The following is a 23,251-nucleotide window of genomic DNA, read 5'->3' as shown; positions in this document are numbered from 1 at the left end:
AGATTTGATTGCCATGATGAAATTAGCTTAAACTATTTGGTTAGAGATTTTTGCCTTGATTATTCGGAAATGCATACTCCTATTGAATATATCATGTTGAAATTTGATGTTAATTCCACGAGTGAGTAGTCTTCATCTAGGGATTTGGGTGTAGCCTAGGGTTTCCATGTGTGGGGTTTTAGGGTAGGATTTATTAGTTTTGCAATTAAATGCATAAGTTGGGGGGTTCCTTGTTGCTAGCTAGGTTAGACGTAACCTTGCTTGGTCAATGGAATACGATGCATTGATTTGGCAAGGGATTGTGAGTCATTGCGTTGTATGTTTTCGATCGGATTTGTTTTGATTGATTCTTAGCCCTTGGGTTGATGCGGAAGCATAATTCATTGTTTTGAGAATATTAAAGAACCGATTTCCCTTTTCGACTTGTCTTTGCATGTCTAGTTGATCCTCGAAATCCTTAATCCCCTATCGCATGTGCCCCTTGGTGAACCCCAATTCCCTAGTGTTTTTAACCCTTGTTTATCGTTCTAATTGTTTACTTTGAACTTTCCTTTTTAACAACCAACCCCCTTTTCGAACTAGCTCGTATTAGCACTTTTAGCTAAGAAACCCGCAATTCTCTGTGGATTCGACCCTTTGCTTACCACTTTACTTACTTTTAGTGGTTGGTCTAGGTGTTTGGATTGATTTAGGAGTAACACTAGCAACGACCTAGTTTTTCTCTTTGTCAAATTGGCGCCGTTGCCGGGGAATTGCGGCTAAGTTTTGTAGCTTTTAGTGTATGAGTCTATTTCTTTTAATTACTTTCCTCTTATCCTTTTTTATTGTCAATGCTAATGTTTGCTTGAGTGTGCATGCCAAGAATTCCTATAGCATCTCCCTCATTCCTCAACATCCGAAAATTGATCGGACATTTCGTGCTAGGCGACGAATCTTGCAACGAGCATCTAACAACATTGATCATCAAGAGGAACACGATTTTCCTTTTGTGCACGAAGAACTAGAAGATTCAGAAACGTAAAGTCTCCGATCTTTCAAGAGTAGTTCAAGTGATACATTTCAAATGGCGCATGATTTGAGGAGTTATGGTGCCCCCGGGGCCTATGAGGCAAAAAGTGCCATCTCACTTCCGGCCTTGGAGGCTACCGATTTTGAGTTACGACCCGCACTTATTGGGATGGTTCAAAGGAGCCAATTTACCGGGTCAAGACTTGAGAGTCCTATGGAGCATCTAAAGACTTTTGTCGATTATTGATCCACGGTGAAACACAATGGGGTAACCCAAGAATACATATGAATGGCACTCTTCAAGTTCGCCTTGATCGGTAATGCAAGAAAGTGGCTCGATGACCTCAAGGCAAACTCATTAACCTCTTGGAATGAGGTGACAGAGGCATTCATCAACAAATATAGTAGCCCCGCGTAAACCGCGGACTACCGCTCCAAGATGATGACATTCAAGGAAAGGACCGATGAAACCCTTCAAGAGTCATGGGAAACATTCAATGAGCTTTTTCGCCAATGCCCACATCATGGCATAGAGATGGGGTGCTTCTCCATTGCTTCTACCACGGGCTTTCTAAGGCTTCTAGGACGACCCTAGATGCGGGAGCTGGGGGTCAATCATGAAGAAGAGCTTGGAAGAAGTTTTTGACATCATTGATGATGTGGTCCGAAATTGTGATGATTCGAACGATGATAGAAGAGAATGTGACAAGAAAGGAGGAAGGTACGACCTTGAGCCGATCCATGCCTTGAGCTCCAAGTTTGATGCTCTCGTCACACAACTTCAAAGGTCCAATTTTATCCCTCCTTGTCCTTCTACTCCCCAATCCCCTTCTAGTGTCATGTCTTGTGCTTTGTCTTGTGATTATTGTGGTTCATTTGAGCATCCCTCTTCATATTGCTATCCTTTCGACCAACCCATGGAACAAGTTAATGCTTTCAATAATGCAAGCAACCAACGGTTTGATCCCTATTCCAACCCCTATAACCCCGGTTGGAGGCACAACCCAAGGTTTAGTTGGAAGGATGATAAAACCCAAGGTCAAAACCAATTTCAAAACCATGGGAATAGTCGAAATCAAGGAAACTATGAGGGTGGAAGTTCAAGCTATTATGGGGGTCCAAGGAATTAAAACTATGCCCAAAATTTTCAAAATCAAGGCCAATAATCCTCAAACTTCCAAAGACCACAACCACCACAAAGCTATCAAAGTCAAGGGAGTTACCAAGGTCAATCCTCCTCTTCTTCTCAATTTCAAAAATTGCCTCCACCAAAAAGCTTTTAAAATCCCCCTCCCGGTTTTCAAAGACCACTCCTCAATGCTCCACCTCCTCAAGAGTCCAATATTGAAACAATGTTGAAAACTTTCATGACTCAAGTCAACCAAAATTTTGATTCCATGGCCACCTATAATAAATTGCTTGAAACACAAATTGCGCAATTGTCATCCTCTAATGCTTCAAGAGTTCCCGGTTCCTTACCTCCTAAAGGGGTAAGTCCCGGTGAGACCTATCAAGCTAATGCTATCACTACTAAAAAAAACCCTTTTGGAGTCGCCTCTTAACCACCTATACCTCCTAAAGGGGTAAGTCCCGGTGAGACCTATCAAGCTAATGCTATCACTACTAAAAAAAACCCTTTTGGAGTCGCCTCTTAACCACCTATAGAGTCGCCTCATGGGCGACTCCACAGGGGGCGATTCTATACGTACCCTCTTTACGTGTCGCCTGTCACCCGACACTATAGGGAGGTTTATGTGTCGCCTCGTACATTGGAGGCGACTCCAAAGAGGAAATCTACGAATTTGTATGTAATTTTTGAGTCGCCTATTTCATTTGAGGCGACGCATATGGTGCTCTATCGTGTCGCCTATTTTGTTTGAGGCGATGTAAATGGTACGCTACGGTGTCGCCTACTTTGTTTTAAGCGACACATATCGTACTCTATGGTGTGACCTCCTTAATTTGAGGTGATGTGTATAGTAATCTAAGGTGTCACCTACTTCGTTAGAGGCGACTCATATGGTACTCTTTAGAGTCGCCTACTTTGTTAGAAGCGATGTATATGATACTTTATGGTGTCGCCTCATTTGTTCGAGGCGATTCATATTTTAGTTTTCGCTATTGAATCGCATCTTAATTAGAATTGGTATTTTTTTATTTTTTGTAGCGTGTATATTATATAATTGCAGCCTGTGTAGGACTCGAACCTACATATATGTGTATGGCACATTGCTCTACCATTTGAGCTAATAGGCTTTCAAGAAGAATTGATGGTAGTACTTGAAATACTCGGCTGAAAAATGTATTATCCAACTCCATGTTCTTCATGATATACCTCTCCAATAGTAGATAATGCAAAAATTAATGACAGTAATTATAATTTACAAGAGATAACTAATAATACGATAAAATCATAAAAGTCTATAAGCAAACTAGTAGTGCCGACTTTCCCTTACATTAATCAGGCACTAGGATCTGAAAATATGAATAAGTAGATTAGTAGCATCTAAGTTTCTTGGATTTAAAGGTGGGTGAAATATGGGACATCAATTGAGAAAGGATGAGTACTTGAATCTTTCTATTTCTTTTGATGTGCATGTCTGTGTATGTCTGCCAATTCAAATTCTTAGGTGACACACTGATAATTTTTTGTTTCTTGTCATTTCCAACCAAATATTTTGATGTTCTTCTAAAATTTTAGGTAGCTGCTGGTCTTTCTCCTGTTTTCTTGTTGTCTATCTCACAATCATATCTACTACATATTTCTAAGGTACAAAGGAACCAACTACGAGTATTTCATTCATACCAAGTATACATGCACATAACACAAGAGGAGGAAAATCATGGAAACGAGACTGTAAAACAGATTGCCATAACTGTTAAATAGAGTACTTACACAAACAAGAAGCCTTTTTGTATGCAAATTGTCTAACGATCCATCAGCCATGAATCGAAGAAAACCTCTTTCAAGGCAAATCACGACCAACATCCAATGAATTATACTTCATTCACAAGGAAAACATTAGTTTCATAGGAAAAAAAAAAGGGAATCATATAAGCATAATACCACTTAGTCTCTAGCATGAAAAATTATGTAGCTTAAAAGTGGAGACCTAGCACTTATACTGCTATCCAGTGCAAAAAAAGTTTATATACAACAAAAGAGTTTCTAAGTTTTTGCAACAGGCCAACAGCCGAAGAGTGCACTCACCATCTTAGCCCTCAAACCGAATTTTCCATGTGTTTGTTTCAGTCCGTATTTTGTTCCGGATAGAACTGCATTAAAAAAAATTAAGAATAAAGTAAAAGCAGGACAATAAAGTGAACTCCTTTCAAATTTAAGCATATTACACATCTCCCAAACATATTAGGTATGTCATCATGTGGCATTCCTTTTCCATTGTCCTGCAACAGGAGAAATATTTCTCATCAACAACCAAGCCGAGCGGATTTATAAAATTAGTAGAAACTCTATAAGAGCTTGCATTGAACATATGACCAAGGAGACAACGGTTGATGCTTTAAGCACCTTACAAATCTCTCTGAAAAATGAGGCTTTCTCACGGCCTTTGCCAGCCTTTGTAGCAGTATCTTTTAACTTTCTTCCCCGAAGCTGCATTTTTTGCGTGGATTTCCTATTCAAGGGCTTCCTTTGCTATGGGTTTTTATGTGGAAAAACAAATATAACAAGTAAGATTAATAATTCAACATCTGTATTCACATTTTCTTCTACAAAAAACATAGCTTAAATCCTAGAAATTAGTAATCATACAGGCTTTAGAGACCTGATTGAAATGTTAGGACCTGTCTGAGTGACACATTTTATTAGGACAACATTCTGACACTCTGGCCAAATTAATATGTACATAGAACACTCAAAATAAGCCACGAGTAACATAGCCACAGACATGGAAAACATTATGTAACTACTACTACTAGAGTATCATGCTTGAATTAATACTTGCATTTGAAAGGACAGTAGAAGTTCACGTACCTAACTGTCACAAAATCATTATATAACTCATGAAAACTCATTCCCAATCAATGAGACCAATCATGGCGTTTAACTTGGTTTTACTTATCTCTTGTCTACAATAACAATAGTTGGTAAAATCACGAAATTAGATGCTAAATAAAAAAATAGCTTGCTCAGTAAGTGATATCAGGCTTATATGATTCGCGTTAACTTATCAGCTAAGTTTTTTCATGTGAAGTTTTGTATATGTGCCAAGAACTGCGGATACTACCTTTAACAACTTCACCGAGCTAGTTGGCATTTGCTAGTCACAAGATTCTCATAGATTCTCAACTCTCAAGTGTCTACCCCTGTATATGTTTGAGTGCCAAATCTGGAAGCGTCAGAAACAATTATCCCTTTGAGCCTTGTGCCTGACTGCCAAACCTGGGGTGCAAATTTCTATACAATGTTAAGCTAGCCAACTTCGAGATATCAAAAAACTAGTACAATTCTGTTTATATTATTTATTGACATTTACAATGACCCACTTGATACCAATGTTTATAATCAAAACTATAGATGAAATGTAAAAAAATCAGACTGTAGTGGTCGTCCTAAAAGTGAGCCAAGAATTCTCTCACAAATAGAAAACAGGGCATTCAAATGAAGTCCAAATAATAGCAAGGTGGAATAAGTTACTCATACTTGATATACTATTAGACCAAAGAAACTTTTATGCAGTGGGTGTTTATATATTTCCTAACTTCCTACCCATTCATCAATCAATAACCAGCATCTTGAACAAGGCAGTTCCATAAAATATTTATGCATTAGGCTTGCACAAGAAACATCAACTATTTAGCTCCTATTAAAAATGATTTAGCTAAGCTCTTATGAACAAATAAAAAAAAACCATCTTCCTTCTAGTACAACTTCAAATTTCTAACAATTGAGGCAAGCAAACTTGAATATTCCTGAATCAAGGAGCCAGATCAACCCTGAGGGAACATTGTGACACAAGGGGAGAATGAGATTTATGAATTTCTTGCAAGAAGCATGAACCGAAAATGCGCGCTCTGCGGATCTATTTAAGATTATCCTAAAAACAGTCTGTTCAAAGTCAAAGTTAATACGAACATATGGTCTAGAAATATACTGATTCCCAAGTAAAGAGTGTACAATAATATTCCTCGCATAAATGGTCACTCGCTACTTCAGTAATAACAACTGAAAGGCAGAAAGCTATCCTGCAAGTAGAATACACATTATTGTTTAACCCAGAGTCATTCAAGATTTCAACTTCACAACTTTGCTACAATGACCCTGTTTCAAAACAAAGCACTTTCTGAATGATCTAACAAATCAATGTGTACCTGAACTAAAACTCAAGCTACAAAAAACACAGAAATACTAATTCTATGTTTCAAATTTTATAGTAAAATTGTTACTCAAATTTAAACATAAATTGTACGTTAACAAAAGTAGGAAATGAATTTATAGCAGACATGGAAAAGGAGAAACCCTAAGTAAATTGAATTTCAAACCCCAAATTAATAAATCTAATAAAAGAATTAAAACTGAAAACCTACAACTAGAGTAAACCAACAAAATTCAGCAAACACCCACAAAAATTAAACCAAAGGGAAATGGACCCAACCTAGAATTCAAACCATAGTAGCAAAGCAAGTAGCAAAGTTCATTGCACACACATTCAGAAAATCATAGGAAAGCTGCCAAGTATCTGTTAATTAGCCACGATCCCTGTGGCCACAATTCCTGTTCATTTCTAACTTCTTTTTGTATTATTATTCCTGAATCAATTTGTTCTACTGCACAAGAGTCATTTAGTAGTAAGAAACAAACTCATAAGAAGTAGTAATGAACCAACTGACAAGCCTAGAAAACTAAACCAAATCGCTAAATCAATCTCTTTCTCATCACCAAAATTATAGCCACTTGAAAGTGGAACATCAAAATCAGCACTATCTAGTATTCTAGTTCTGGAGATACGTATACATAAATGGAGAACAACTTTGTGATTTCAGGAGGCTCTGAGTCTCTGACGTACACACGAAAGCATAAAAGTTTAAATTCATTGCATCAGTTAAATGAGAAATTTACATAATAGACAAAGAGAGATGGGAGCCAACCAGATGGAATTGAGAGCGAGTCTGGAAAGGCTGAAACCTATCACAAAAGTTAGAGACCACTGCCTTAGTAAATTCTGGTTTAAAATTGAGGCAACATACAGAGCAACAAACAACAACCTCAATCTAAGATACTAGAGAAAGAGGAAGAGGGACGAACCGAAGACGGTTTTGGAAGGGTTCGCCTGCGTCTTTGTGCGGTGCGGTGCGGTGCCTTAGTGATTGTCTCTGAATCTTTCGCAGCAATTTTGCGATTCTTAATTTTTTGATGGAGTGTTTCAATTTCGCGATTGTCAAATTGTTGAAGGAGGGTTTCAATTTCGGGACTTTTGATGGTGGTTTTGATTTTTGTGGGTGGAGGTTCTTTGCTAATGGAGGTTTTTCGCCGATAGAGGGTTTGGGTAGAGGGAGGGTTTACAATATTTCTAAGGACTTGATGAATCATTTTACAATTCACAATGACGTGCTATTTTTTATTAAAGTATTTTTTATAATTTTTTTTGTAAGTAGCCACTCAATAGTGTCTTTGAGGTGGGAATTTAATAAAAAAAATTAAAATTTACCTCAGAGGAGTTGTCTATAGATAAGAGGCGACACATAAGGCTCAAACTCTATAATGTCTCTTATAATATAAGAGGCGACATGTAAACTATATACGTCCCCTGCAATGTACAAGGCGACACGTAAAGTATACGCGTCCCACTTTGTAGGGGAGGGGACTCATAAACTTTTACTTTTCGAGTCCCCTACTCAATAAAAGGCGACTCTAAAAGCTTATGTGTCGTCTAATAAGTTGTAGGCGACACGTAAGCCTTTTATTTTGTTTTTTATTTTGGTTTACGGGTTCTTATGAGTCGCCTGCTCTATAATAGGCGACTCTAAAAGCTTATGTGTCACCCATTAATATGAGGCGACTCGAAAAGCCCGACTCCGTAAGTTGTTTTTGTAGTAGTGTATTGTTACAAGAAGTGGGAAAAACCTTGTGAATTCAACTACTAAGAGTCCAACTCAAGGAGAGAGTGAGCCCGTTAATGAGAGTGAGCCTATTTTTGATACCAACATGGATGAGGAAGAGGTTGTGGTGAGTGAGCCAATGGTTGTTGAAGTTCCAAAGAGAGTGGTCCCTCCTTAAAAGCCCAAATTGCCTTTCCCATCTCGTTTTGCCGGAGCTAACCTTGTTGATCAATTTGCAAAATTCCAAGAAGTGCTCAAGAACCTTTATGTGAACATTCCTTTTGCCGAAGCCCTTAGGAAAATGCCTACATATGCCAAGTTTTTGAAGAGGATTCTAACCAAGAAGAGGGTTGTGGATGTGGTTGAGACTATTAGCCTACCCGAAAGTTGTAGTGCCATTATCCAAAACAAGTTGCCCACCAAATTGAAAGATCCTGGGAGTTTTTCCATCCCTTGTGCAATTGGGGAACTTGTCATAGATAAAGCCCTATGTGACTTGGGAGAAAGTGTGAGTGTAATTCCATTCTCTATTTTTCCAAAGGTTGAATATGGGAGAGTTGAAGCCTACCCAAGTGTCCCTCCAATTAGCCGACCGTTCGGTGAAGCTTCCATTGGGAAAGGTAGAGGATGTGCCTATGAGGATCGGGAAGTTCTTTATTCCCGTAGATTTTGTGGTCTTAGAAATGGAGGAGGACCCTAATGTCCCAATCATCTTAGGAAGACCTTTTCTTGCCACCGCGGGAGCAATCATAGATGTGAGAGGTGGTAGACTATTCCTTAGTGTGGGGGATGAGAAAATTGAGTTTCAACTTAACCAAATCATGAGATTCCCCTCCCATATGGATGATTGTAAAAGGATTGATATCCTTTATGAGATTGTCAATGAGTCTATGAGCATGCATATGCATTCTACTAACGATGTTCTTGAGTATGTTCTTGTGCATGATCCCAATGAATACAATGCCACGTGCACACTCAAGAGATGCTTTAAGCTATGGATTGTGAAGAACCCTTGGTGTCCGTTGAGACCACCAAGGAGGTAAGCAATCTTGAACTCAAACCCCTCCCCTCTACTCTAAAATGTTCTTACCTTGATGATGCAAGTCCGGTAATTGTCAATACTAAACTCAACGATGAAGAGCTTTCCAAACTCTTGAATGTTTTGAGAAAATATAAAAAGGCCATTGGGTATAGCATTGGTGATTTGAAAGGGATTAGCCCGGATTTTTGCATGCATCAAATTGTTCTTGAAGAAGGTCATAAACCTTCTATTGAGCCTCAAATGAGATTGAATCCCAATATGAGGGAAGTGGTATGGAAGGAAGTGGTAAAACTATTGGATGCGGGAATCATTTATCCGATTTCGGATAGTAAGTGGGTTTCCTCCGTCCAAGTAGTACCCAAAAAAGGGGGAATGACCGTCATTAAGAACAATAATGATGAGTTGATACCCACTAGGGTTGTGACCGGTTGGCGCATGTGCATAGATTATCGCAAACTAAACACCGCCACCCGAAAAGACCACTTCCCTCTACCATTCATAGATAAAATGTTGGAAAGGCTTGCCAAGAACAAATATTTTTGTTTCTTGGGTGGATATTCGGGATTCTTCCAAATTCCCATCCATCCAAGTGACCAAGAAAAGACAACATTCACATGTCCAATTGGCACCTTTGCATATCGAAGGATGTCGTTTGGGTTGTGCAATGCTCCGGCAACCTTCCAACGATGCATGATGGCATTTTCGGAATTTCTTGAGAAAATCATGGAAGTCTTCATGGACGACTTTAGTGTCTATGAAGAAGAATATGATTCATGCCTAGTCAATCTAGGAAAAGTATTGAAAATATGTGAAGATGTGAACCTTGTTTTGAATTGGGAAAAATGTCATTTTATGGTAGAGGAAGGCGTTGTCCTTGGTCATGTGATTTCAAGCAAGGGAATCCAAGTTGACAAGACCAAAATAGAAGTGATTGAGCAATTGCCTCCCCCAATCAATGTCAAGGGGATTTGTAGTTTCCTTGGTCACGCCGGTTTCTACCGGTGGTTTATCTAGGATTTCTCAAAAATTGCTAAACCACTATCTAGTTTGCTTGTCAAGGATGTACCTTTCATTTTTACTAATGAGTGCCTTGAGTCTTTCAATAGGATCAAACAAGCCCTCGTCACGGCACCCATTATTCAACCCTCTAATTGGGAGCTACCCTTCCAAATTATGTGCGATGCTAGTATTTTGCCATTGGGGCGGTGCTTGGGCAAAGAGATGGTAGGGCCCTTCATGCAATTTCTTATGAAAGCAAGACTCTTGATGACGCGCAAGCGAACTATGCCACTACGGAAAAATAGCTTCTTGCGGTTGTCTATGCCTTGGAAAAGTTCCGTCCTTATCTTCTCGGCTCCAAATTGTCATTTACACGGATCATTCGGCCTTGAAGTAACTTCTTGCCAAGAAGGACGCCAAGCCAAGGCTTATTCGTTGGATCCTTCTCCTTCAAGAATTTGATATCGAGATCCGCGATAAGAAGGAAACCGAGAATCTAGTGGCGGATCACTTTCCTAGGTTGGAAGTGAAGGGAAGTGGTGAAAATCTCCCCATTGATGAGAATTTTGCGGATGATCACCTCTATGCTATTCAAACCAAGGCCACTCCTTGGTATGCCGATATTGTGAATTTTCTAGCTTGTGGGGCGATTCCTCCGGACTTCACCCCCCAACAACGGAGGAAGTTGAGGCATGATTGCAAGAACTATATTTGGGAAGATCTGTGTCTATTGAAACGAGGTGTTGATGATCTCTTGAGGAAGTGTGTTCCGGATGATGAAATTCAAGGTGTTCTTCATATGTGTCATTCGTCACCTAGTGGTGGTCACATGGGTGCCTCCAAAACCGCGGCAAAGGTTTTGCAATCTCCTCTATGGTGGCTATCTCTTTTCAAGGATGCTTGGGTTTTTGTGAAGACTTTTGATAGGTGTCAACGAGTTGGGAATATCTCCAAGAGGGATGAAATGCCTCAAAATCCCATCCTTGAGCTTGAAATTTTTGATGTATGGGCTATTGACTTCATGGGGCCTTTCATATCTTCACAAGGGAACACCTACATGTTAGGTTATGATACATATGACAATTCATAAATCATGCGGAAAAACCATAAAGCCAGGAAAGCATATTATATTCACATAATCATTTAGCATAGTATTGATGCATACATGTTGTAGCGTGCCTTCCCTAGCTGCGCCCGAACCGAACAAGAACAAGTCTTTAGGACTCCAAATGTCGTCCCTCCGTAGATAGTCCACAGTACGTCCGGATCCGCCTCAAGTTAGACCAACTAGAATCGCCCTTAAGGTTGCTAGGATTTTTGGCTAGTGTTTGCAAGTGTATGGCTAATTTTATTTCAAAAACTTACCCTTTGAATACTTCAATCGTTCCTGCAAATAATGACCCTAGGCCCTTATTTATAGAGGTGTGGAAAAGGAACTGGAATCCTATTAGGATACTAATTAGTTAAACTAGAATCCTAGTAGGACTCTAATTAATTAATATTTATCCATTTAGGATTAGGAATTTAATCATCAAACAAAGCCTATACAATTTAGGTTTCGTATGTGAACACAAACTCTACACGAGCATGACCTACGAGCGTGTAGGCCATGCCCGCGCACAGCCCACACGGCTGCTCGGCCCACGCGAGCCGCAAGCCCACGCGAGCAGCAGCACAGCTCGCAGCCCATTGCTGCGCGCGCTGTGCGCGCTGCCACGGCCTGCTGGGCCTGGCGTGGCCTTGGCTGTTTGTGTGGCGCGCTTGGCTTGCTGGGCGATGGCCTGGCTTCGTGCTGGGCCTTCGTCCGGCAGGCCTCGTCCGATGCTTATTCGTACGATACGCTTCCGATTAAATTCCCGGTTCCGGAATTCATTTCCGATACGAACAATATTTAATATTTCCAATTCCGGAATTAATTTCCGTTTCGAACAAATATTTAATATTTCCGTTTCCGGAACTATTTTCCGATTCCGATAATATTTCCGATTCTGACAATATTTCCGTTTCCGGCAATATTTCCGATTCCGGCAATATTTCCATTTCCGATAATATTTTCCCGATACGTACCATGTTTCTGTTTCCGGCAACATCTACGACTTGGATAATATTTATATTTCCGATACGATCCATATTTCCGTTTCCGGCAATATCATCGTTTCCGGAGTATTCATTTCTTGCTTGTGACGATCTCAGCTCCCACTGAAACCAAGACCCGTCGATTCCGAATATCCATAGATGGAGTATTTAATGCCATTAAATACTTGATCCGTTTACGTACTATTTGTGTGACCCTACGGGTTCAGTCAAGAGTAAGTTGTGGATTAATATCATTAATTCCACTTGAACTGAAGCGGCCTCTACCTAGGCATTCAGCTCACTTGATCTCACTGAATTTATTAACTTGTTAATTAATACTGAACCGCACTTATTAGACTTAACATAGAATGCATACTTGGACCAAGGGCATTATTTCCTTCAGTCTCCCACTTGTCCTTAGGGACAAGTGTGCATTTCCTAATTCCTTTGTCACTCGATGCTTGCTCTTGAACATAAGGTAAGAGGTGTCATCCTTATTATGTCCAGAGGTGTTCCTCGGTTTCAGAGTTCAACTGATCAAATAAACAGACAATCATAGCGTATGATTCATCCGAGCACGGCCATGCATTTCACAGTTTCTAGCTCTCCGAGTGGCCTTGTACAACTTTTAAGCATCTCATCCCGATTTATGGGAGGACAATCCCAATCTTGCGATCTTGAGATTAGACTTCGTTTGATAGGTGATTACCTGAGCGTTGCCTTTATAGCCTCCTTTTACGGTGCGACGGTTGGTCAACGTCAAAGCAACCAGTTCTCAAACAAGTAATCTCAAATCACTCAGGTATTGAGGATTTAGTGTCTAATAAAATTAATGAAATTTACTTATGACAGATTCTCATCTCTTACAGTAAAGTTTCATAGGTCTTGTCCGATACTAGTCTTCCCAAAGTAAGTATCTATGCAAATGATTATGACATTGCCATGTCCACATAGTTCAAGAAACATAACTACTAGTCATCTTGCATTCTAATCGTCTAACGTTTTCTATGCGTCCAATTTTATAGAAAACTCCGACTAGGGACCATTTTCAACCTTTGACATTCAAGTTCACTTGATAGACATTTCTTAGTCACAGGACTGGTCCTGACAGTCTATCTTGAATATATCGTCAAATTGAAGGGACTCATCATTTAATAAACCACAAATTAAATGGAAAAATGAATTCTTTTCATTTATTGTGAATGATTAACCAATAATGTTTTACAAAGATTTAAACTCTAAAACTTTAAAACATTAAACAAGGATATCAAAGCCATTCTCCAATATGCTTGATTCCCATAGCTGCAGTGTGCGAGTTGTGCTTCGCCTGCGGCTGAGGTTTAGTCAATGGATCTGATATGTTGTCATCAGTTCCAATCTTGCTTATCTCGACTTCTTTTCTTTCAACGAACTCTCGTAGAAGGTGAAATCTACGAATTACATGCTTGACTCTCTGGTGGTGTCTAGGCTCCTTTGCCTGTGCAATAGCTCCGTTATTATCACAATACAGGGCTATTGGTCCTTTAATGGAGGGGACTACACCAAGTTCACCTATGAACTTCCTTAGCCATATAGCTTCCTTTACTGCTTCATGTGCAGCAATGTACTCCGCTTCAGTTGTAGAATCCGCAATGGTGCTTTGCCTAGCACTTTTCCAGCTTACTACACCTCCGTTGAGGCAGAAGACAAACCCAGACTGTGATCTGAAATCATCTTTGTCGGTTTGGAAACTTGCGTCCGTATAGCCTTTAACAATTAATTCATCATCTCCACCATAGACCAGGAAGTCATCTTTGTGCCTTTTCAGGTACTTCAGAATATTCTTGGCAGCAGTCCAATGCGCCTCTCCTGGGTCTGACTGGTATCTGCTCGTAGCACTGAGTGCGTACGCAACATCCGGGCGTGTACATATCATAGCATACATTATTGAACCAATCAATGATGCATATGGTATCCCATTCATTCGTCTACGCTCATCAAGTGATTTTGGGCACTGAGTCTTTCTTAGAGTTATTCCATGAGACATGGGTAGGTAGCCTCGTTTGGAGTCTGCTATCTTGAACCTATCAAGCACCTTATTGATATAAGTGCTTTGACTATGTCCAATCATCCTTTTAGATCTATCTCTGTAAATCTTGATGCCCAATATGTACTGTGCTTCTCCTAGATCCTTCATCGAAAAACATTTCCCAAGCCAAATCTTGACAGAGTTCAACGTAGGAATGTCATTTCCGATAAGTAATATGTCGTCGACATATAATACTAGGAAAGCAATTTTGCTCCCACTGACCTTCTTGTATACACAAGATTCATCTGCGTTCTTGATGAAACCAAAGTCACTGACTGCTTCATCAAAACTTATAATCCAGCTCCTGGATGCCTGCTTCAATCCGTAGATTGATTTCTTTAGCTTGCATACCTTTTTAGCATTCTTTGGATCCTCAAAACCTTCAGGCTGTGTCATAAACACAGTTTCTGTTAAAACGCCGTTTAAGAAAGCAGTTTTGACATCCATCTGCCATATTTCGTAATCGTAATATGTAGCGATTGCTAACATTATCCGAATAGACTTTAGCATTGCAACTGGTGAAAAGGTTTCATCGTAATCCACGCCGTGGACTTGCCTGTGAACTTTTGCAACCAATCTAGCTTTGAAAACTTCAAGTTCCCATCCTTGTCCTTTTTCAGTTTGAAAACCCATTTGCTTCCAATGGCTTGGTAGCCATCCGGCAAATCGACCAAATCCCATACTTGGTTTTCAGACATGGAGTCTAATTCAGATTGCATGGCTTCTTGCCATTGCTTGGAGCTAGGGCTCGTCATAGCTTGTTTGTAAGTCGCAGGTTCATCACTTTCAAGTAATAGAACGTCATAGCTCTCGTTCTTCAAAATACCTAAGTACCTTTCCGGTTGAGATCTATATCTTTGCGATCTACGCGGGGTAACATTTCTAGATTGACCATGATTCTCAGCAGATTCTTCTAAAGATCTGTGAGTTTCATCCTGAATGTCATCTTGAGCATTCTCTAGAGTTTGTTGTTCGACTCGAATTTCTTCGAGGTCTACTTTTCTCCCACTTGTCATTTTGGAAATGTGATCTTTCTCCAAAAAGACACCATCTCGAGCAACAAACACCTTGTTCTCAGATGTATTGTAGAAGTAATACCCCTTTGTTTCCTTTGGATAGCCCACAAGGATACATTTGTCAGATTTTGGATGAAGTTTGTCTGAAATTAATCGTTTGACGTATACTTCACATCCCCAAATCTTAAGAAAAGACACTTTTGGAGGCTTTCCAAACCATAACTCATATGGAGTCTTTTCAACAGCTTTAGACGGAGCTCTATTTATAGTGAGTGCAGCTGTATTAAGTGCATGTCCCCAAAATTCTAATGGAAGTTCGGCCTGACCCATCATTGACCTGACCATGTCTAGCAAGGTTCTGTTCCTCCGTTCCGACACACCGTTCCATTGTGGTGTTCCAGGAGGAGTCAATTCTGATAGAATTCCACATTCTTTCAGATGGTCATCAAATTCATAGCTCAGATATTCACCGCCTCTATCAGACCGCAGTGCTTTAATCTTTTTGCCTAATTGATTCTCTACTTCACTCTGAAATTCTTTGAATTTTTCAAAGGATTCAGACTTATTCTTCATTAGGTAGACATAACCATATCTACTGAAGTCATCAGTGAAAGTGATAAAGTAGCTGAAACCACCTCTAGCATTTGTACTCATTGGTCCACATACATCTGTATGGATTAAACCCAATAGTTCATTTGCTCTTTCTCCAACTTTAGAGAAAGGTTGCTTTGTCATTTTGCCAAGTAAACATGATTCGCATTTACCATAATCCTCTAAGTCAAATGGTTCTAGAATTCCTTCCTTTTGAAGTCTTTCTAAGCGTTTCAAGTTTATATGGCCTAATCGACAATGCCACAGATAGGTGAGATCTGAATCATCCTTTTTGGCCTTTTTGGTATTTATGTTATAAACTTGTTTGTCGTGATCTAATAAATAAAGTCCATTGACTTATCTAGCAGATCCATAAAACATCTCTTTAAAATAAAACGAACAACTATATATTGTCTTTTATTAAAAAGGAAAATCCCTTAGCATCTAAGCAAGAAACTGAAATGATGTTTTTTGTAAGACTTGGAACATGGAAACATTCTTCCAGTTCCAAAACTAGCCCGGAGGGCAACGACAAATAATAAGTTCCTACAGCTAATGCAGCAATCCGTGCTCCATTTCCCACTCGTAGGTCGACTTCACCCTTGCTTAACTTTCTACTTCTTCTTAGTCCCTGTGGATTGGAACATAAGTGTGAGCCACAACCTGTATCTAATACCCAAGAAGTTGAATTAGCAAGTATACAGTCTATAACGAAAATACCTGAAGATGGAACACTGTTCCGTTCTTCTGATCTTCCTTTAGCTTCAAGCAATCTCTCTTCCAATGCCCCTTCTTTTTGCAGTAGAAGCATTCGGATTCAGAAGTGGGTTGACTGACCTTCCTCTTTACAGATTTGGCGCCAGTTTGCTTAGTTGGGCTGGCCTTGTTGCCACCTTTCTTAGCATTCCTCTTCTTTCCAGATTTCTTGAACTTGCCCCCACGCACCATAAGCACATCCTGCTTATCACTTTTGAGCGTCTTTTCAGCGGTCTTCAGCATACCGTGAAGCTCAGTGAGCGTTTTGTCCAGACTATTCATACTGTAGTTCAGTTTGAACTGATCATACCCGCTATGAAGAGAATGGAGGATGGTGTCTATAGCCATTTCCTGAGAAAATTGCTGATCCAGCCGACTCATATTCTCAATGAGTCCAATCATTTTGAGAACATGTGGACTTACGGGCTCGCCTTTCTTAAGCTTGGTCTCAAGAATTTGCCTATGAGTCTCGAATCTTTCGACTCGAGCCAGATCTTGGAACATGTTCTTCAACTCACTGATGATTGTGAAAGCATCTGAGTTAATGAACGTTTTCTGCAGATCTGCACTCATGGTGGCGAGCATTAGACATTTCACATCCTTGTTGGCATCAATCCAACGATTGAGGGCTGCCTGAGTGACCCCGTCGCCTGCGGCTTCGGGCATCGCCTCTTCTAGGACATACTCCTTTTCTTCCTGCATAAGAACTATTTGCAAGTTCCTTTGCCAGTCAAGGAAGTTTTTCCCGCTCAACTTCTCCTTTTCGAGAATTGATCGAATGTTGAATGAATTGTTGTTTGCCATAGTTAAAACTACAATTGAAAAAAATAAACAAATAAATAACCATTCACAGTTTCTCTTAATAAACTTAAATTCTAGCATACATGCATAATTCAATGTTCATTAAGCATTTTATTCAAGTTATGTGTTCCGGCAGGTGTGAATAAAATGATTCCAAGATCCTAAAATCATTGAAGAACTAAGCACAGTTTGTCGACTTAATCCTAAAACATCTTAGGTAAGCAAAAGCCTTTTGCTAATAGTCTAGAAACTATTCTTGGTTGATAGGTACGTCTAAGAACTTATTAGGTAAACCTATCGATTTTGCCACGACATAAAAGGACTCCTTACTTATATCGTTGAGTTTCACCAAAACTAACATGTACTCACAATTATTTGTGTACCTTGCCCCTTTAGGACCAATAAGTAACACCTCGCTGAGCGAAAACTATTACTAGATTGATGTAAAGGATATCCAAGCAAGTGTATATTTTGGCATGGCACCTTTTAACTCAATTTTAAGTTTGGAACTTAAGGCTCTTACTATGTTGGTTAGATTTTAAGTGAACTAAAATCCTTAATCATACAACATAATCAAGCCGTATTCTCATGCATTTTAAGACATATTTAAAGCAATAAATAACTTAAAACATGCATAAGATAAATGTGATCTAGTATGGCCCGACTTCATCTTGAAGCTTCAACTTCAAAGTCCGTCTTGAAAATCTCCGTGGGAGGCACCATTTTCTTCAAATAGAATAAGCTATAATTAAAACTAATTACAACTATTTGATGGTACGCAGACCATATTTGAATTGAAAAACAACTTTGGTACTTTAGACCAATTACATTCAAATTAATGGTACGCAGACCATATTTTCTATCCTATTTGGGCCATACTAGTCACTTCATAACCTGCAAAACAGTACATATACAATATATAGCATTCACCCATTCATTATCATGAATGGCCCACATAGCTGGTTAGTAAAACACATTATGCATCACATAAACATTTGCAGCAATTAATCAAGGGCACCAATAATCTACAAATTATTCAGTCCTTATTAATTCTAATCAAGTTGTTTTAACCTTAAGGATTTGTAGACCTAATCAAGAGTTTATGACTAAAAATCCTCCCACTTAAACCAATAAATTCATATGCTTTACTAATTTTAAACATAAAAATGTATTTCTAGTCTAACCGGAAACATACAAATTTAATTAAAATTTAAAGCTCATATAAATTTATAATTGAATCCAAAAAGTTTAATTTAATTTCAGTCGTTTTTAAATTAATTCATGATTTTAATTTTAGTAAAATAATTAGAATAAATAAAATTTATTATAATTACAATATTCAAAATTAAAATCCAAGAAAATAATTTAAATTATTAATTTTAAAATTAATTAAAATTACGTAATCTGAAAATTTCAAATTAAAATTTCAAAACGATCTAATCGCAACGCAACAATCCCACGCAACGCACGCCCATGGGCTACACGCATACAGCCATTGTTGGCCATGTGCGCGCAGCCCATGCGCTGCGTCGCATTGCTGCTGCTCACCATCGCAAGGCATCAATCGAACACGCGAGCTGGTGCTCGCTGCGCGCGCCAGCGCTCGCTGCACGCGAGCCATCGCTCGCTGCGCTCGCTTGCCAGCGCTCGATCCATGCGAGCCATCGCTCGCTGCGCGCCTGCCTTTCCCGCACGCGAGCTTGCGCTCATCGCACAAGGCAGCAGTATGGGAGCTGGCGCTCGCTGCGCGCGAGCCATCGACGCTGTGCGTAGCGCTCGTGGCACGCGAGCTTGCGCTCGCTGCGCGCGAGGCTCCGCATGCTTGCGCGAGGCAGTGCACGCTGTGGCGCAGCTGCTGCCCACACGCGACTGCTCGTGCCTTGCTCTCGCCCCTGCCCATACGCCCATTGGTCACTGCCTACGACACAAGGCAGAGCTGCTGCCTTGTGCTCGTGCACCATGCCCTTGCTCGCTGCATTCGTACCGCATGGGCGACGAGCTCCCTTGCTCGTCGTCGCACGCCCGCACTATACAACACCCATTAAGGGTAACACGTAGCGTCCATTGCTTTGTACGTGCAAGTTATATGAGCGAATCGCAAAAAAATTAAAAATTTATATTCAAACTTAATGACAAATTAATAAATAACATTAATTTCATAATTTTAGGGCGAAAAATCGAAAATTTATTATTTAATTGATTTCCGATTAACATGGATTCAAGTCTAGGTCATAAAAAATTTAAAATTTAACATAAATTTACAATTTTTATGGTGGTTTTTAATCATAGGTCTCTAATTAAATTATAACTAATTATGAAAATCAAATTAATTCTAAATTATTTCAATTTTCAACAAATTAATCATAATTACAAATTAGATTGCATAATTAACAAGGCTAGGTATTCAAACTTGTTAAACATATACAGTAGGTCAATCAAAAATTCAAGATTTATCAACAAGAATCGCAAATATTTAATTTAACATCTTAAATTTACGAAATTTTGCATTCGAAAAACTAAAACCTCCGAAAAGTCATAGTTAGGCTTCGAATTTGAGAATTCTGGGTTCAGCCGAAAATTACTATTTTTGTCAAAATTTTAGAATGCCTTTTTCATGCGGAATTGAGACAAAAATCACTCGATTTGGATGAGTAACGAAGAAACTGCCGAAAAACTGCGTACGTATAATTAAATAAACGCAATTTGCAATTAATTAACAATTACGAAAATTAATCACCCCTTTTAATTCTTGCAAATTTGTAATATTTAACCATGTTTATGCAATATAGATTATGAAAATAATAAGAGGCTCGTGATACCACTGTTAGGTTATGATACATATGACAATTCATAAATCATGCGGAAAAACCATAAAGCCAGGAAAGCATATTATATTCACATAATCATTTAGCATAGTATTGATGCATACATGTTGTAGCGTGCCTTCCCTAGCTGCGCCCGAACCGAACAAGAACAAGTCTTTAGGACTCCAAATGTCGTCCCTCCGTAGATAGTCCACAGTACGTCCGGATCTGCCTCAAGTTAGACCAACTAGAATCGCCCTTAAGGTTGCTAGGATTTTCGGCTAGTGTTTGCAAGTGTATGGCTAATTTTATTTCAAAAACTTACCCTTTGAATACTTCAATCGTTCCTGCAAATAATGACCCTAGGCCCTTATTTATAGAGGTGTGGAAAAGGAACTGGAATCCTATTAGGATACTAAATAGTTAAACTAGAATCCTAGTAGGACTCTAATTAATTAATATTTATCCTTTTAGGATTAGGAATTTAATCATCAAACAAATCCTATACAATTTAGGTTTCGTATGTGAACACAAACTCTACACGAGCATGACCTACGAGCGTGCAGGCCATGCCCGCGCACAGCCCACACGGCTGCTCGGCCCACGCGAGCCGCAAGCCCACGCGAGCAGCAGCACAACTCGCAGCTCATTGCTGCGTGCGCTGTGCGCGCTGCCACGGCCTGCTGGGCCTGGCCTTGCGCTGGGCCTGGCGTGGCCTTGGCTGTTTGTGTGGCGCGCTTGGCTTGCTGGGCGATGGCCTGGCTTCGTGCTGGGCCTTCGTCCGGCAGGCCTCGTCCGATGCTTATTCGTACGATACGCTTCCGATTAAATTCCCGGTTCCGGAATTCATTTCCGATACGAACAATATTTAATATTTCCGATTCCGGAATTAATTTCCGTTTCGAACAAATATTTAATATTTCCGTTTCCGGAACTATTTTCCGATTCCGATAATATTTCCGATTCTGACAATATTTCCGTTTCCGGCAATATTTCCGATTCCGGCAATATTTCCATTTCCGATAATATTTTCCGATACGTACCATGTTTCCGTTTCCGGCAACATCTACGACTTGGATAATATTTATATTTCCGATACGATCCATATTTCCGTTTCCGGCAATATCATCGTTTCCGGAGTATTCATTTCTTGCTTGTGACGATCTCAACTCCCAGTGAAACCAAGATCCGTCGATTCCGAATATCCATAGATGGAGTATTTAATGCCATTAAATACTTGATCCGTTTACGTACTATTTGTGTGACCCTACGGGTTCAGTCAAGAGTAAGTTGTGGATTAATATCATTAATTCCACTTGAACTGAAGCGGCCTCTAGCTAGGCATTCAGCTCACTTGATCTCACTGAATTTATTAACTTGTTAATTAATACTTAACCGCACTTATTAGACTTAACATAGAATGCATACTTGGACCAAGGGCATTATTTCCTTCACTACATACTTCTAGCGGTTGATTACGTGTCCAAGTCCATTGCCACCCCTACAAATGATTCTAAAGTGGTCATCCAATTCTTCAAGAAGGTGATATTTCCTAGGTTCGGGATGCCCAAGGAAATTATTAGTGATGGTGGGTCTCATTTAAAAGGTTCTTTCTCAAACCTACTCTCCAAATATGGTGTCATCCAAAGGCGAGGCTTATCTTACCATCCTATGACAAGTGAACCTGCGGAGGTCTCCAACCGCGAGATCAAACTCATTCTTGAGAAAACGGTAGCCTCGAACCGCAAGGATTGGGCTTTGAAGCTTGATGATGCCCTATGGGCCTATAGAACGGCCTACAAGACTCTCATTGGAATAAGACCATATAAGCTCGTGTATCGGAAGAGTTGCTACCTCCCGGTAGAGATGGAATTCAAGGCCCCAAGTGCCATCAAGCACATAAATTTTGATCTAAAGAGTGCGGGGGAGAAGAGACTCCTAGACTTGCATGAGCTAGAGGAATTGCGCATGAACGCATATGCCCCGGAAACCATCTACAAGGCCAAATCTAAGGAGTATCATGACCGGAAAATCACAAAGAAGGACTTTCAAGAAGGTGAGAAAGTCCTATTCTTCAACTCAAAGTTGAAGCTTTTTCCCGGAAAACTCAAATCCCGGTGGAGCGGTCCCTTTGAGGTAAAGAATGTGTTTCCCTATGGTTCATTGGAGCTTTGGAACAAGGACAAATGCGACTTCTTCAAGGTCAACGGTCATAGAGTGAAAAAGTATTTCGAAGGAGCCCACATTGGGACGGTTTGCACAACACATGTTCAAGAAATCACTTGATCTTCTCCGTGAAGATACTTCAAGCTAGTGACGTTAAAAGAGCGCTTTCCGGGAGGCAACCCGGTGATCTCTAACCCTTGTCCTTTAATATTTTCTTTCATTTCTTTACTTTTTGGCATTTTTGGTGTTTGGTGAGCTGTTGTTAGTCGCCGTTTTTTTGAGTATATAATGCACGACTTGAATGAGAAGGGAAAGGGGGATTTGTTTTTGATGCAGGTCAGGTTCGGCCAAACCAAGGGGTAGTTCGGCCGAACCTATCAAAAAGTTCGGCCGGACCACCTCATGGTTCGATCGAACTAGGTGGAGATCAGAATCCCCAAAAATTTGTGTTCGACCGAACTTTTCAAGCAGTTCGACCGAACTTGAAGAAAAGTTCAACCGAACTCCTTCTTGTTCGGCCGAACTTTTCTGAAAATCAGGAACTCCAAAAATTAGAGTTCGACCGAACTTTTCAAGAAGTTCGACCGAACTTGAAGAAAATTTCGACCGAACTCCTTCTTGTTTGGCCAGACTATATTGAGAATCAGGAACTCCAAAAATTAGAGTTCGACCGAACTTTTCAAGAAGTTCGACCGAACTTGAAGAAAAGTTCGACCGAACTCCTTCTTGTTCGGCCGAACTTTTCCGAGAATCAGGAACCCATTTAATGTCAGTTCGGCCGAACTTTGCCTACGGTTCGACCGAACTTTAAGCAAAGTTCGACCGAACTATTGAAAATGTTCGGCCGAACTAATCGGGAATTAGA

At 39.9% G+C, this 23,251-nt stretch overlaps 1 long non-coding RNA gene across 3 annotated transcripts; it reads right to left on the bottom strand.

Annotated features, from left to right (window-relative positions):
* Window positions 1-3,287: 3,287 nt before the first annotated feature.
* On the bottom strand, window positions 3,288-7,554 carry LOC110803407 (uncharacterized). Of its 3 annotated transcripts, XR_008930858.1 has the most exons (6): window positions 7,274-7,554; window positions 7,117-7,153; window positions 5,256-5,410; window positions 5,003-5,097; window positions 4,538-4,663; window positions 3,288-4,413 (listed from the first exon to the last, which is right to left on the bottom strand). It is a non-coding gene; the product is annotated as an uncharacterized lncRNA (long non-coding RNA). The 3 variants fall into 3 exon arrangements; XR_002537446.2 differs by having other exon boundaries at window positions 5,003-5,410; XR_002537445.2 differs by lacking the exon at window positions 5,003-5,097 and having other exon boundaries at window positions 3,291-4,413.
* Window positions 7,555-23,251: the final 15,697 nt, after the last annotated feature.

This window comes from Spinacia oleracea, chromosome 3 (assembly GCF_020520425.1).
Source record: "Spinacia oleracea cultivar Varoflay chromosome 3, BTI_SOV_V1, whole genome shotgun sequence".
NCBI classification, from domain to species: domain Eukaryota; kingdom Viridiplantae; phylum Streptophyta; class Magnoliopsida; order Caryophyllales; family Amaranthaceae; genus Spinacia; species Spinacia oleracea.
The sequence above is the reverse complement of the archived record's forward strand: the minus strand, read 5'-3'. Positions and strand labels throughout refer to the sequence as shown.